At 46.5% G+C, this 14,706-nt stretch overlaps 1 pseudogene; it reads right to left on the bottom strand.

Annotated features, from left to right (window-relative positions):
* Nucleotides 1-7,651: 7,651 nt before the first annotated feature.
* On the bottom strand, nucleotides 7,652-8,142 carry LOC128099517 (TGF-beta receptor type-1-like; annotated as a pseudogene).
* Between the last annotated feature and the right edge of the window lie 6,564 nt (nucleotides 8,143-14,706).

Genomic DNA, 14,706 nt, shown 5'->3' with positions numbered 1-14,706 from the left:
GAAACATTACAGCTTGATTTCCCTTATTCACAGCACCTTAGGCTGTATATTAGTCTAAGTGCTTACTTATTTGAGAGAAAAGAAATGCTTTGAGTCCCACCTTTAGATTCAAGAAATCCATCCTTAAACAAGCATCCTGCAGTGGTGTGTGCTCCAGCACTGTGCCCATCTTAAGGACAGGGATATTATAAGGCTTCCTTGAATTCTAGGTGATGTAGCCATTGTTCTGTGGGGTACTTCTAAGGGCTGCTCTTGCTTGGAATTATTTTATATTTCTCTGTTCTCACCATAGCACCCGCTTGAGTTTTTGTTTGTTTGTTTTGTATTTTTGCTTTTTGTTTTTGCTGTTGTTGTTGGGTTTTGGGGGGGGGTTGTTTGTTTGTTTTGGCCTTCTTTTAAGTGCCGGGAATCAAACCCAGGTCCTTTTGCAAATGAGGTGAACGATCTTCTACTGATCTATGTCCACAGCCATTTGATGGGTTCTATGTAAACTAACACAGCCACAAACAGGAGTTGAGCTTGATACACACACACACCCAATGAGTCTTTAATGTGTGCCAAGGTAGCTTCAGAACCATGTAATGTTCATCAGGAAAAGATGTGCTTCCTGGCATCCCTGGGAGTTCCCACATGGCCCACATCCTCCACCCCAAGACAGCAGTACCAGCAGAAGCATGCTGAATAGAGTACTAAACAAAAGAGGGAGAGGAAGTAAGAATGAGAGGCAGAGAAAGACAAAGAAGCATTTTCCCTTTCTCATCTTTCTCAAGATAATTGGAACCTGTTATGTTACTGCTGTTGATTTCTCTGCTTTCACAAATAGAATGCTGCCTACTTGCACTCCAAGCATCTCAACAGAGAAAACAGAGGCTCCTGAGTGTATAATTAAGGCAGTTGTAAACCTGTCTTGTAAGAGTCTGGTGATCCACTGTGGTGGAGTTGACTTTGGCCATGAAAGAGCTGGGAGATGACCAAATGGACACCATTCACCTGTGCTATGAAGACCATACCACCTTCCTCAGCCCCTGACTTGTGCCACATTATGTGATGTGTATCATGAGTGATGTAGTTGATCAATATTGTGTTATTTTTTAATAGGTAGTACTTGTACATGGTACCCAGTTCAAACTGGGACATCTATTCTACCCATATCCCAGCCATCAGTGCCCTTACCTAGGATAGTCCAGCTTTTCTCTTTACAAAGACTACCCATGAGTGTTTCATGATACCAGTAGCTATCCAGTTGTATGTTTGCAGACAACACAAGTTTGAACTCAGTGAGCAATAGTTTGAGGATCTTAAGTCTGCCTGGCTACATGCAGTAACTGAAGCAGGACTTTTGTTCATTTGTCTATTTGGGAGGCAGGCAGACTCTTCCTTCTTTTTAAAAATCACACACACGAGCATGTCTAGACCTGTGAGGCCCTTGAAGAAAGAAATGAATGGCATGCTATAGGGAAAGAAGAGGAGATGAGACAAGAGAGTGGACAGAGATGGGGGGAAGCTGCTCCATATTAGAGGAGTCTTTCTGCCCAGCTTTCCCTCCAGACCAGGTTCCAGACTGTGGGCACACTGCTGGTTTTTGGGATCAGGCTAGATTTGGCTGGTGACAGGTAGAAGCCATCTTTCCACAAGCTTAGACATACATCTCTTCTAGTCTGTTGGCTCCCCCTGCCTGTTAGGAGCTTCCTCGTGTATGCAGTGAAAATTTAGAACTACTGGTTCTAAATTCTCCTTGGGGAACTTTCCTCTTCTTTTAAACACAAGGATTCTATCAACTGGAATTTCTCTCCATGCATTTTCTAGACTAACCCAGCCTGCTGGAACCAAGATAACAGGAGTTCATAGGTGGGTAGTGGGTGGGAGAGAGGTACATGGTGAAGCCTACTTTCTAAGTCTGGACCTATGAAATCAAGGATCTTTGGGAGCATGGCCTGTGTGTGAGCTCCTATTCATCCTTGGGCCTTAAAAAAACATAGGACTAAAAGGTAGGGCGCAAGCACTGTGCACTGTGGTACATTGGGGCAGTCCTAAGATATTCCTTTAATTGAGACCATGACAATTGAGACTTCCTTGAAAGATGACTATAACCCCCAATTCTGATCCCAGTCAACATAGTAAGGGCAAGCTTTCCCGGTTCGAATCGCCCAACCAGATTGGGTTTTCCTGTGGGACAGACAGAGTATTTCCAGTGTCCTCTAAAAACAAGATCTTCACTGTTCTGGGCATGGAGAAGAACACTGATACACTGAAGGCCTGGGCTTTGCTTTCAGAAACTACGGTATAACTAACTAGACCATAACAAGGCAGGAGTCACACAGAAGGTTTGGCCAACCTTTGCCAGTGGGCAAAACATCGTGTAACAGCACAATTTGGTGGCAGATGTTAAATTAGTAGACAGAATGCCATTTGCTTTGTAGGAGTGCCCTGGAAAGCACACAGCCAAGGCTTTTTGGAGAAGAGATATTAGAGGGCAGATACGCTGCAAATAGAAAAGAGAAGGTGCCTGAGCCACATCAGAAACAATCAGAGGTCACTCAGGGGACCTGAGGACATCCCTGCCCATCCCTAGACAGTCAGACCCTGACTTCCAAAAGAATTGGGACAACATCCAAAATCAACAATACTGGATAGTTTTGTGTTAATATAATACAAGCTAGAGTCATTTGAGAAGAGAGAACCTTAACTGAAAAAGTGTCCCCACCAGATTGGCCTGTAGGGGCACTTTCTTGATTGATTATTGATGTGGGTGGAGCCACCCCTGGGCAAGTAGTCCTGAATGGAATAAGAAAGCAGGTTGAGCAAGCCAATAAGCACCATTCCTTCATGGCCTCTGCATCCCCTGTTCTTGCCTCCAGCTTCCTGCCCTGGTTGAATCCCTGTCCTGACTTCCCTCAGTGACAGACTGTTAACTAGAAGTGTGAAATAAATGAAACCTTCCCTCCCTAGGATGCTCTTGTTCATGGTGTCTTTCATGGGAATGGAAACCCTATCAGAGACATCAACAGTTAGGGCAGGGCTGCTATTCGAACTCTTGGATTCCTGGGTCAGCCCTCATGATACCCCGTGGAGCCCTTTTCTCTCCCATTTGCCTCATGATGCTCTGTCACCTGGCCCCTTCCTGGCTGTGGTAGGAGGAAGGCACAGGAGCAGATTTCAGTGTGAGGGTATCTGCCTCCTTCTGGGGCCCCCTGCCCTCCCCTGCATCTCACTTGTCTGCAGCTAAGTAACACAGATCCTCTGCTGTTCCCTTTTGCTGCTCTGCCCCCTCACATCCAGACGGAAAGAGAGAGAGAGCCAGAGACACAGAAGCAAATTGCTGCTAATGTTTCCTCCCCTCTCTCCATTAGAATTGTCACTTATAAATATTGAAGAATTAAGCACTGCCAACCACCCAAGTCCCACTGTCTGGTGGCTGCAAGGCCCTTTCTTGTGTCTTCCAGGGCAACCCTCCTGGAAGTGTGTGGAAAAACACCCTATTCCATAGCCAAGGAGGCAGGCAGGCCAAGAGCAATGTCAGAGCTGTCCCCATAGCTGCTCACCAATGGGACAGAGACTCTCCTCTGAGTGGGAGCGTGGTACCCAGGGAGCAGTGGTAGAAAGAGGCTGCAACCCCACAGAGGGCCAGGCATAGGCGAGGTAGAAAACAGGTGCTGAGATCCAAGAATAGAGAGGGAAAGGTACTAAAAGCAAGCAGAATCACTATAAAGAAAAAAAAAAATCACACCCATCCGCTGTCACCAACTCCAAGTAAGATCTCAAGCTGAAGGATGGGACTTGGGAGGTATATGTGAGCTGTGCTATGCTGAAGCCATAAGAGAGGATGCCCCAGTCTCTGGGGACAAGGCAGGCCCTGCTGTTGCCACTGAGGACTCTGTGATTTATAAACCCAATCAGAAGAGAGGCCAGGGAAGCAATGGCTCTGTTGGCGGCTGCAACCCTTCCCAAGTGGTGCTTCCATGCCTGGCGCTGGTACTACAAGATGTCTTTTCAAGGGAAGGAGCGGTTTTTTTCAGGGCACATGCTAGACTCCAACAAAGGAATGAATGGTCCATGAAGAGCAGTAAGTCAACTCAGAGAAATCCTACAGGCACAATGCAGGGAGTCATTGTTTTGGATCAATCACATGAGAAAAGAATAACTGACTGAGAGCAGGGTGAGGCAGGGCTGGTATCTAGATAGAAAGTTCTGCTCTCTCCCTGGAAACAAGAAACATTTTTTTTTTTTTTTTTACCTTTGCTAGAGCTGGGGTTGGTATAAGAGGAATTAGGAAAGCTAGACACAGGAATACAGATCTGGTGAAGGCAGTAAAATATGGACATCCATGCCAAGCTTACATTGGTCATAAGCCTAGGTCTGGACTGTTGGTTTGTTGGGATAGTCTACAGGGAAAGGACCACTCAAGAGACCCATAGTCTGAGTTCTTCTGTCCTGTACAGACTAGAGCTGCCTGTAGTGTCAATGGTCACCAAACTCTGTTTGTTTGTTTCTTTGTTTCTTTGTTTGTTTTGCTGTCCCAGTACTAAGGATTGATCCTTAGGCCTCATATATGGTAGACAATCCTCCACCACTGAGCCGTTTCTCCAGTCCTTGACTTTGCTTTTAGCTCAGGCAAACCTTGAACTTGCAATCCCCCTGCCGAGGAGGAACATTGTACTGTAATCCTAGTAGCTGGGATTGCAGGCTTGCACCACAGGCCCAGCTCATCAAGCTATGTTCCTGCAGCAGACAGTTGCAGACTCTCTCTGCTGGAAGGAATGGAAAAACGGCTCTGAGCTACACATGCGCAGTGGAGGCCGCTACAAAGAAGAGCCCAAGAAGGGTGGTGTCGTGAGCTCGGGGCTCCCATGATTCCCACTCAATTCCTTTATTTTTTTTTTTCCAGGCTTCCAGGGGTTTTCAATTTCACACTGAAAGGTTAGAAGCTGTCACTCAGATCGAGCCCCTCAGCTGGACTCCCAGAACAAAGAAAGCAGGGCTATGCCCACCGCCGGGCACATGCGCCTTTCCTCCTCCATCAGCCAGAAGATGCCGAACATGGAGTCTGGGTGTGAGGGTCCATGGAGGGAGTTTCAACCCTGATTAAAAGAATGTGGGTTCCTCACATTAGTGGCTCTTTATCTCGCTCTCCATTTGACAGCCAAATCAATTCTTCCTTTTTGACAACTGCTTCTGCGGGCCTCTGATCAGCCCCCAGCTGGTGGAGAGGGCTCCTGTTCTCCCAAGCCCACCTCCGTTGCTGTTGATTCAGTTTCTTAGAAAAAGAAGTAAAAGATGCTGCTAGTGGCCATTTTTGCTTTAGGAATTACATGGCTCTAGTCCCAGAGAAGTCATTGGTTAAAAACACCTCTGGAAACTGAACAATTAATATGCTATAGGAGAGAGTCACCTTTAAATTAAAAAAGGCAGAGGAGGCTCTTGGGGAAAGCACCGCATGAGCCTGTATCATGTGTGTAGTGCTACAAAGGGCAGTTCACATACATGAATGAAACTGATTGCCCGATAATTTTCCACCCCTCTTGCCCACCAACCATCTGGTCATGGCTGGCTTTAAGTATCTCCTTCTACACCCTCACAACACACACAAGAGCTAAGAAAGAAACTCCCAGCTGCACTCTCAGGGGCCTTTTGATGGGTCAAGAGAGTGGATGAGTATAAGTAGAGAGGTTAAAAGCAGAGGTGTGTGAGTGAGCAGGAGAAGTCAGCCAGGAAGACTAAGATCCTGTAGACAACAGCAATAACTCAACAAGAGGGAGAGAGTTGGGGGGGGGTGGGGTTAAGAAAACCTAAAAGGAGAACATTTGGGGCGTGAAAAGGAGCCAGGCAGGCCAGAAAGACCTGTCCACAATTGCTGCGGGTTTGGGATTTTACTTTTTTTTAATGTTCTTCAAGATATGCAAGTGAAGTTGGGGCTCTTTTTTGGTTCTTACCTTTCGGCCAATGTCTGCCTGCACTTCTCCACCAAGATGGGGCTGTGGGGCTATGAAGCTTCTCAGCAAGGAGCTATCAAACGTGATTTCCAGCCACAGGCACAAACTGTATATGAAACATCCAACCCCATCCTAGACTTCATCACGAACAAAGAACACAGCTTTGCCTGGACTGCACAGCTACTAGGATCGCATCAGTCAAGAGACATAGGTGGCAGCTGGGGACAGAGCCAGTACCTTGAACAAATCTAAGCAGGTCAGATGCTGACATTTTCTCCCTGCTGAGAAAGGACTCTAAGTTTCTTAGGAAAGTTGGTTTTGTTGAGGTTGGATGACAACGAATGTCTTAGCTTCATGAGGGATTTTTTTTTTTTAAAGCATCTCGATTCAGTGATGTCCCCTAATGTCACCTGGAACATCACGTTCCAAGCCCTGCACTGTCCTGTAAATTGTAATGCTGCCTGACCAATGTCTTCCCCATTTCCCCAGCTTTGAGGCTGCACAAAATAAGCCACATGGGGCCTCAGAATTTATTTTGATTACAGATGCATTTACCCCATAATGAGATGGAGACAAGGCTTTGTCTGGGAGTCTATTGTCAGTACTTGGAGCTTTAAATTTAAATTATGGCACATGACCTTTTGCACTCAATGAATCCAGGAAAAATTATGAATTTCTTAAAAGTTTAAGTAGCCGGGCGGTGGTGGTGCACGCCTTTAATCCCAGCACTTGGGAGGCGGAGGCAGAGCCAGGCGGATCTCTGTGAGTTCGAGGCCAGCCTGGGCTACCGAGTGAGTTCCAGGAAAGGCACAAAGCTACACAGAGAAACCCTGTTTTGAAAAAAAAAAAGTTTAAGTAGTGATATACTAAGATAAAAATAATAGGGACATGTGTGTGTGTGTGTGTGTGTGTGTGTGTGTGTGTGTGTTTCTTTCTTTTTGAGACAGCGTTTCTCACTGGCCTGAGACTCACCAAGTAAGCTCGGCTAGTGTGTGAATAAACTCAGGGATCCCTCTGTCTCTGACTCCTCAGCCATGCTTTTTTTAAAAACAACAAGAATAAAACATAGGTTCAGCAGATGAAACTCAGGTCCTCATCCCCCACCCCAACAAAGACTTTCCCATCTTCCCACAATTTGTCCCATCTAATTTGTTCCAACACTGTATTAATGTGGTGATATTTTATTTGTGCACCCCAAAATAAAGCTTATCTGGGGATCAGACAACAGAGCCAGCCACTATATTAAATATAGAAGTCAGGCAATGGTAGCACACACCTTTAATCCTAGCATTGGGGAGGCAGAGATTCATTCTAGATCTCTGTGAGTTCAAGGCCACATTGGGAACAGAGCCAGGTGTGGTGACACACACCTTTAATTTCCAGCACTAGTTAATGATAGAGTTCTATACAGACAGACAGGAAGTGATAGAGCTAGGCAGAAAGAGGAAAGTGATATAGCTGGGTGGAGAGAAGCAGGGCACAGAAAGGATATAGGTGTGAGTATATAGAAAGTAGCTCTCTGGAGGCTGAAGAGTTGGTAAGGTGAAGTTGGCTGTGGCTTGTCCTATTCCTCTAATCAATATTCACCCCAATATCTGGCTCTGGGTTTTTTTTTTTTAATTAATAAGACTGTTTAGCAATTCATCTTACACCTGGCGCCCAACATGGGGCCCCATCATCTTTTTGGAGACTTCAAAGTCGCTGTTAGGCATGGTCCTGGTTCATTGCAGAAAACTTTTAATGCCTACTCTGCGGTTTGGAGCAATATCAAGTATATCTGTGGCAGAATCGTGTCTCACAGCTAGTCCCAAGTTTGCAATACAACAGGTTCCATTCTTCTTCACCAAGATATTGACTTCAAATCTCTGTGAGCAATAGCTGGCTTTCCTTGGGTACCAGCAATCTCCATGTGAAGTTGGGCCAGACCACTTGCCATGGACAGAGCGAGTTTGATCATCCTTCCACTGTAACAGGATATTTATTCAAGTAATCAAAAAAGGATCCATGCTCATGGTAATCTGACACCAGCCATGGCTGAGTGCCATTGTCTTTGTTGTCTGCTGCTATAAATCCTAGGATGTTTTCATGGAGTAACATCACAGTCTGATAAATCTCTGCCTCTCAGAACCACGAACATTCTTTCCTAGAAGAGTATCTTCACAGCAATTTCTTCTCCCTGCCACTTGCCTCACCAAACTTCTCCAAACTGACCTTTTCCAATGCTTTCTTGTAACGTGATGGTCCTGGCAATTATTCTCTGAACAAGCAGCATAAACCCTTCTTCCCTGGTAACAGCATCACCATGGTCTCAAATGCCCCAGGGGACATTTAGTCACCTCCACCTAGTCATTTCCGGGTCACACATCCTGCGTGACCCATGCCCCATGGTTACATGGTCATGACCGCATGATCTCTGTGCATGGGCCTGTGTGCGTCTCTCTCTCTCTCTCTCTCTAAATATATATATATATATATATTTCTCTCTGCACCTCTCTTTCTGCCAGGCCTGGCTTCTCCTGTCCTATCCTCTCTTCTTTCTAATAAAGTCCACTCTAACTCTGGTAACCATGGCTCATGACTCTTGCACCGAACAACCAGCACAGTTATCCTTTCAGTCACTCCATTCAACAGGGGATTCATACTAGGCAACTGTTCTACTTAAAATGTAAACCAAAGCAGCCTCTGGTTCCCTTCAGGGCAAGGAATACTTGGGCATCTTCTCTTGTATGGCTCTGGAAAATGGGTATACTCATTCATCACCAAGATGAGGTACTCGGGTCATTCTTCAAGCTGAGTAAGCATTCTCTGAGGACTGAAGTAGGTTAATGGAACTGTCCTAGGCAGGAGACCTGTGGAAACACTAGGCCTGTGTAGGTGAAATGGGCCCCAAGGTGCACTCCTACAGCCTTTCCTTGTTTTGTGGGAGGCATTTCCTGTAACTCCATTAGCACCTTAGTCTTCTAGAACCCATGGGATCTGTTAGTCTGCATTTGAGTTCAAGGTCAGGAAGAACGGTGATATTTGGCCTCACAGACACCCCCACCTAGGTCCCCACTCGACCCATCTGTTTGATGTGGAGGGTTGTGACATCCCATCAGTGCTAAACCGTGAGGACTCTGCAGAATGTGTGCCTGGTGAGAAATGCCTTGTTTTCTGTGTGAGCTCAGCAGGAGGGATCCGGCAAAGGAAGGAGCTGTCTGCTCTGCCTGTGGTGGAAGACCACCCGCCAGCACAAAACAGGAAGCAGAAGAGAGTAAACAGAGCCTCTTCGGAGATGTGCTCAGCAGCTCAATCTGTCCCTGAATGTTTTTGCAGCAAGATAGCGATAGTGTCAAGATGCAACTGAGCGGAAGGAACTAATCAACGAAGCCCATGACAGTGTTGAAGAGGGGAAAGGAGACGTCCAGATGGCGTCTGCCCCCACCCCCACACACATGTGGCAGGGCGGGCTGCCTTGCCCCAGACACAGAGGGCTATCGGCTCCACTCAGCCCATTAGTTTCCTGAATGTGGATTTCTTCCATCAGTCACTACTCCTATGAGTTCTGTACTGTTGGACTCCATTTTGACCATGACAACAGTGCTGGTGATGATTCTGGTTGGTGATGATACAGTTGGGATATGAGGGGGACCATGGAAAACCCCAAGTGAGAACATCTTAAGTTTGTTCAGTGCGGCCACATATAGATACTTACCTTGGCTTATGATGGAAAGGTCCTATCTAAGCAGAAAATGGGAATACAAAATATATATATAATATACCTAAATATATATAATATACCTAAGCTAAATTAGTGTTAAGCCACACAGCTCACTGTAGAGGATCAGTTGTCTCTTCGGCTGATCACATGACTGATGATGTTACAACTCTAGGAGACTGCTCAGGATCTCAAACTTCTGGAAGGATTTCTAATGAATGCATATGACTTTAATAGCATTGTCAAGTTGAAAGGCCTTATGTCAGAACACCCGAAGTCAGGATCGGTTGCATTTATGAATCACTTACCCTATTTTAAGTAGAGATTGGCATGTAGAGCCTAGGATCTAAAGATTCAAAAGCTTGCAGGATGGAGGTGTGTTGCTCATGTTGGGCCCTGCCAGCCCATGCCAAGTCTCAATCAGCCCAGATGTAAAAAGGGGATTCTTCTGAAACTCCTAGTCCTTATCTCAGGGGTATGTGAGACTGTATAAAGAAGGGAAAGATGGAACAAGAAGAGGAGGGAGGGGGAAGGGGAGCTGGAGGGAACCCCCTCCTTCATGGCTAATTGAAATTCACTGAATGTTCATACATATTAAGGCTCAGATCTGGCCCTGATAGGGTCGCAGGTGCAGGGATTGCTGAAGGGAAAAGTCCACACATTCCAAGCCTCTGCTCTGAAGCTAATAAGAATGCTAATGGAGGTGATTAAAGACCGATTGATTACCAGGGATGAACTGAGCAGTGTCATGGGTTAGTACACATTAGAGCTGAGGACCATGTATCCTGGAGACAAGAGCCAAACTGTGCAATCCCCAGGTGCTCTTGATGGAGTGGTGAGCCTTGGCGCCCTGCAGGTGCTGCTAGCATAGATACAATCCACAGCATCTGGAAGCTAAGAAAGCACCCGAAACATTATTCGGAAACTAATGACCAGCCCATAGAAGAGTAAGAGTTTTCCTATGTTCTCCTGATGTAAACTCTAAATTTTGATCCTGGTTCTCCTTGGATGCTTCATCAGAAAATGCACAATGACCCTGGACTTCATCAGGTAATCCCCTGTCCTGATCTACTTCAAGGGCAACAGTTTGCTTCTTTTCTACTTCCAATGTACCTGCTTTATTCCCTTCTTCTCTTCTGACACAAATACAAAAGGCCAAGAAACCAGCATACTTAGAAACTAAGGCAAGAAGTGACAGTGAACAGGCCCTAGCCTTCTGAGCTCTGTGATGACAGAAGACACATGCCCATTGTCATGACTAATGTCAATCATCACTTGACAGGATCTACCATTAGCTAGGAGACAAATCTCTCAGCACGGGCATGAGACAGTTAACTAAGGTGGGAAGACTCAATCTGACTGTGGATGGCACTATTCCATGGGATGGGGTCTGGGGCTGAGTAAAAAGAAAGTGAGCTGAGCACCAGCATTCATCTCTTGCTGCTTCCTGGCTGTGGATGCAATGTGACCAGCTGCCTCAGGCTCCTCCTCCTATGACTTCTCCACCATGATAGACTGTTCCAACTGTGAGCCACCACGAACCCTCCTTTTCTTAGGTTGTTTTTTGTCAGGTATGTTGTCATGGTGATGAGAAAAGTAACACATGCAATTACTATCATTGGGTGAAGAGATAAGCTAGATGAGGCATGTGTTTCAGAAGGAACCCAGGAGGTGGGGAAGAAGGGACTACTCTAAGAGCCAAAGGAAAAGAAATGTCACAGCCAAAACTGGCTCCCAGCATCCCGAGGTGTGGTGGTTTAATTGTTAGGACTTAATCAGTGTGGCAGTGTTGGCAGGTAAGGCATGCTGGGAGGAGTTGGGTCCAAGGATAATGTGTTACATCAAGAATGGGTTAGCTATTTGTAGGAGTTGATCCCCCTTTTCTCTTTTCCACACATACCTATTTGCCCTTCTGCTTTCTGTTATGAGTCAAAGCACCACAAGGCTCTCACCAGAAGAGTGCCAGGCCAAGCTCGGGGACTCCCTCACCAGAATAAAACTCTGTTCTTTTGTATATTAGCAAGACTAAGGTATTCTGTTATGGCAGGAAAAATAGAGAGAAAGAAAAAAGAAAAGGAAGGAAGGAAAGAAGGAAGGAAGGAAGAAAGAAGAAAAGAAAAGGACATATACCTCATGGCATACACCTCAATTAATCCTGTTTCAGGAATACATTCTTGAGGACTGATCCACCCTTATCCATCTATTTACAACTTTTCTAAAAGGCAAGCCTGAGTCGCACACTCCATGCAGACTGGCTCTATTATCTGCTCTTACACTTCTTCCCTTCTCTAGCCATATACAGAACCAGTCTTCTACCACAATCATCACTTTGCCAGTAAGAAAGAGGTCTCCATGCTTGCACTGCTGAGTAACTCATCTCCTATGGGGCATATCATGGCTTTCCCCCAACCTGTCCCAACCATGGACAACTGCCCATTCTAGGGAAAGGCCTGGATCATCACTGCGTGGATCAACTCGGGAACAAAGCCATTGAGAAAAGCCTCACACATGTGAGCAAGAGCACACACATGCATGCACATGTACACATTCATATATACACATACACATATACACACACACACACACACACACACACACACACACACACACACACACACGGAACTTCAGTCTGTTTTGTGCTCTGCTCTGTGGGGTCCTCTGTGTCACCCTCTAAAGCACCTGGCAGTGCTTTGCATCGGGGAGCTCAGTGCCTGGTTGAGGCATCTTGCAATTATCCAGTGTCCCCAGATGCCACTAATTGGATTTTGTGCTGGGTGCTTTTTGCTAATATGAAAATAGCCTGACTTCCCCAAAACACAGCAGCTCTTGAGATGCAATTGTCGGGGAAGACATACCTGTGCACAGATCTGTAGGGAGGAGAGAGGGAAGCCATGCCGGAATGAGGAGCAACCACAGGGGGCCATTTCCCAGGGCACCTCTTAGGGCTGATGGTGTTGCTCCTCTGACACAAGGCCAGAGAAGGACTGTCGCACAGAGAAGAGGGAGCCAAGGACTCAGCAGTAGGCCAGGAGACTGAGGACTTCCCCAACATGAGATGTAATGAACTGTGGGGTAAGCAAGGTTGGAGAGCCAAGGCAGATGACCCTGAGGGCACCTTAGAAATGAGATCCTCTGGCCACTCTGTCTAAAGGTAAGAGCACCAGCCTAGGAAGGTTAGGATTCAACACAGCTCCTAGAGTCCACAGGAACACAGGTAGGGTTAGCCTTGGCCTCTGAGTTCCACTGGTGCCCCCTCTGTCACATGCTGAGATGTCACTGTGACATGGTCTAGCCCCAGTAAAATACCAACCCGAGTTGACTCTCCAGATGTCCCAGCAGAAGAGGAAAACTACCCCTTGAAGGTAGTCCTCTGACTTCCACATCTACACGTTGGCTCTGTTCTCTCCCTCTCCTTTTTCCTCTCCCTCCCCCATTCTCTCTCCCCCTCTCCCCCTCTCCCCCTCTCCCTCTCTCTCACACACACACATAATGAATAAAAACAATTTTTTAAAAAGCTTTTTAAGACAGGCAGTGGTGGCGCATGCCTTTAATCCCAGCACTCGGGAGGCAGAGACAGGAAGATCTCAGTGAGTTCGAGGCCAACCTGGTCTATAGAGTGAGTTCCAGGAAAGGCGCAAAGCTACACAGAGAAACCCTGTCTCGAAAAACAGAACAAACCAAAAAAAAAAAAAGATTTTAAAAGAAGGTTTAAATAGCAGAATGCAGGCCATACTTCAGAAGAGAACAATTGGAAAGATCCTCTTCCCTAGGATTGCTCTGAATTCCTCTAACTTGCTGCCGCTCCTCTTTCTCAGCCTTGCACCCAGAGAAAGAACAGAAGGGAAGTCAGTGGGGCTGAGTGAGTGTGAGGGAGGAGCGGATCACAATAATAAGGCCTCCAGGAAGGGTTTCAACCAATGAGCAACAGGTATCCCACCCAGCAGGGCCAATAGGCGCAGTTGGCCACACATCCTCCCAGACAAGAGAGAAGGTGGGAGTCCAAGGTGAGGGGGGCAGAGATTGGTGAGGCCTGGGGGAATGTAGGATCATACAGGCTGCTGTCTGGATGCCTCTCTCCTTCAGGGATCATTATCCTGGTGATGGACCACAGTGGGGCATCTGCATCTTCTGCATCCTTTTGTCCACTTCCTGTCCCGCCCTCTGAGGGTAAAGGCAGCACCCAGAAAGATCTGGGATTAGTTCTAACCCCAACACCGCCGCCGCCGCCGCCAGCTGTGTGACCTTGATCAATGGCCCAAACTCCTTAAATAGCATCATTTTCATCCGGAAAAGGAAAGTAATACCTTCCCTCTCTGGTTCTTTGGGGAGATAAAGGGACACACTGAAACAGATGTGACCTTGGCCCAGGAGAGTCGTTCTGTGAGGACTTTACTTCCCTAGTCTTTCTCTGATGGATCTGCAAGGCTTAGTTAGCATTGCCGTTGGGGCCCCTTGCCCAACCTATGGCATCACAAGAAAAGATGACAGGAAGGAAAAACACTTTCCATGAGCTCACAAGACAGACACACACATGTGAAAATGTTCCAAGGGTCACCCATAACTCTCTGGACAATTTGTAATTGGAGTACACTGGGATTCTGCCTTTAATTGTTAGTACAAGTGACTACAGGGAGAAAATGCACCCAAAGAAAGGAGCGGGCGCCATGTAGCCCCAGTCCCGTGCCGGACTCTGTGTAAGCTGAGGGTGGGGGGCAAGGAAGCATATTCTGGTCACCTCTGTACATCTGAGACTGGGCTGTGATTTAGGATGTTTGATGACATATCTGTTATGGAAATCACGTAATGAGTGAGTGACACGACTATCATCTAACTCAAAATAGTACTATCATAAATATTCCAAATTGGATTAGGCCACCTTTGCCTAATGAAACAAATAATGAGAGTAATTGAACTTCGGCTCTAGCAGCAACTGCAGTCGGCTTGTTCTTCAAGGGGCTCCTGTTGATTTCGGCTATGTGGGCTGGAGATGGAAATGTTCCATCTGGCCATCTGTCTGTCAGTCCAGTTGTTCTGATGAAATTCTCCCCAGGAGTAAAACGAATCTACATGTATAATGTG

This window comes from Peromyscus californicus, unplaced genomic scaffold (genome assembly GCF_007827085.1).
Source record: "Peromyscus californicus insignis strain IS unplaced genomic scaffold, ASM782708v3 Scaffold_6__1_contigs__length_162567912, whole genome shotgun sequence".
Classification (NCBI taxonomy): Eukaryota; Metazoa; Chordata; class Mammalia; order Rodentia; family Cricetidae; genus Peromyscus; species Peromyscus californicus.
This window is presented reverse-complemented; position numbering and strand designations above follow the sequence as displayed.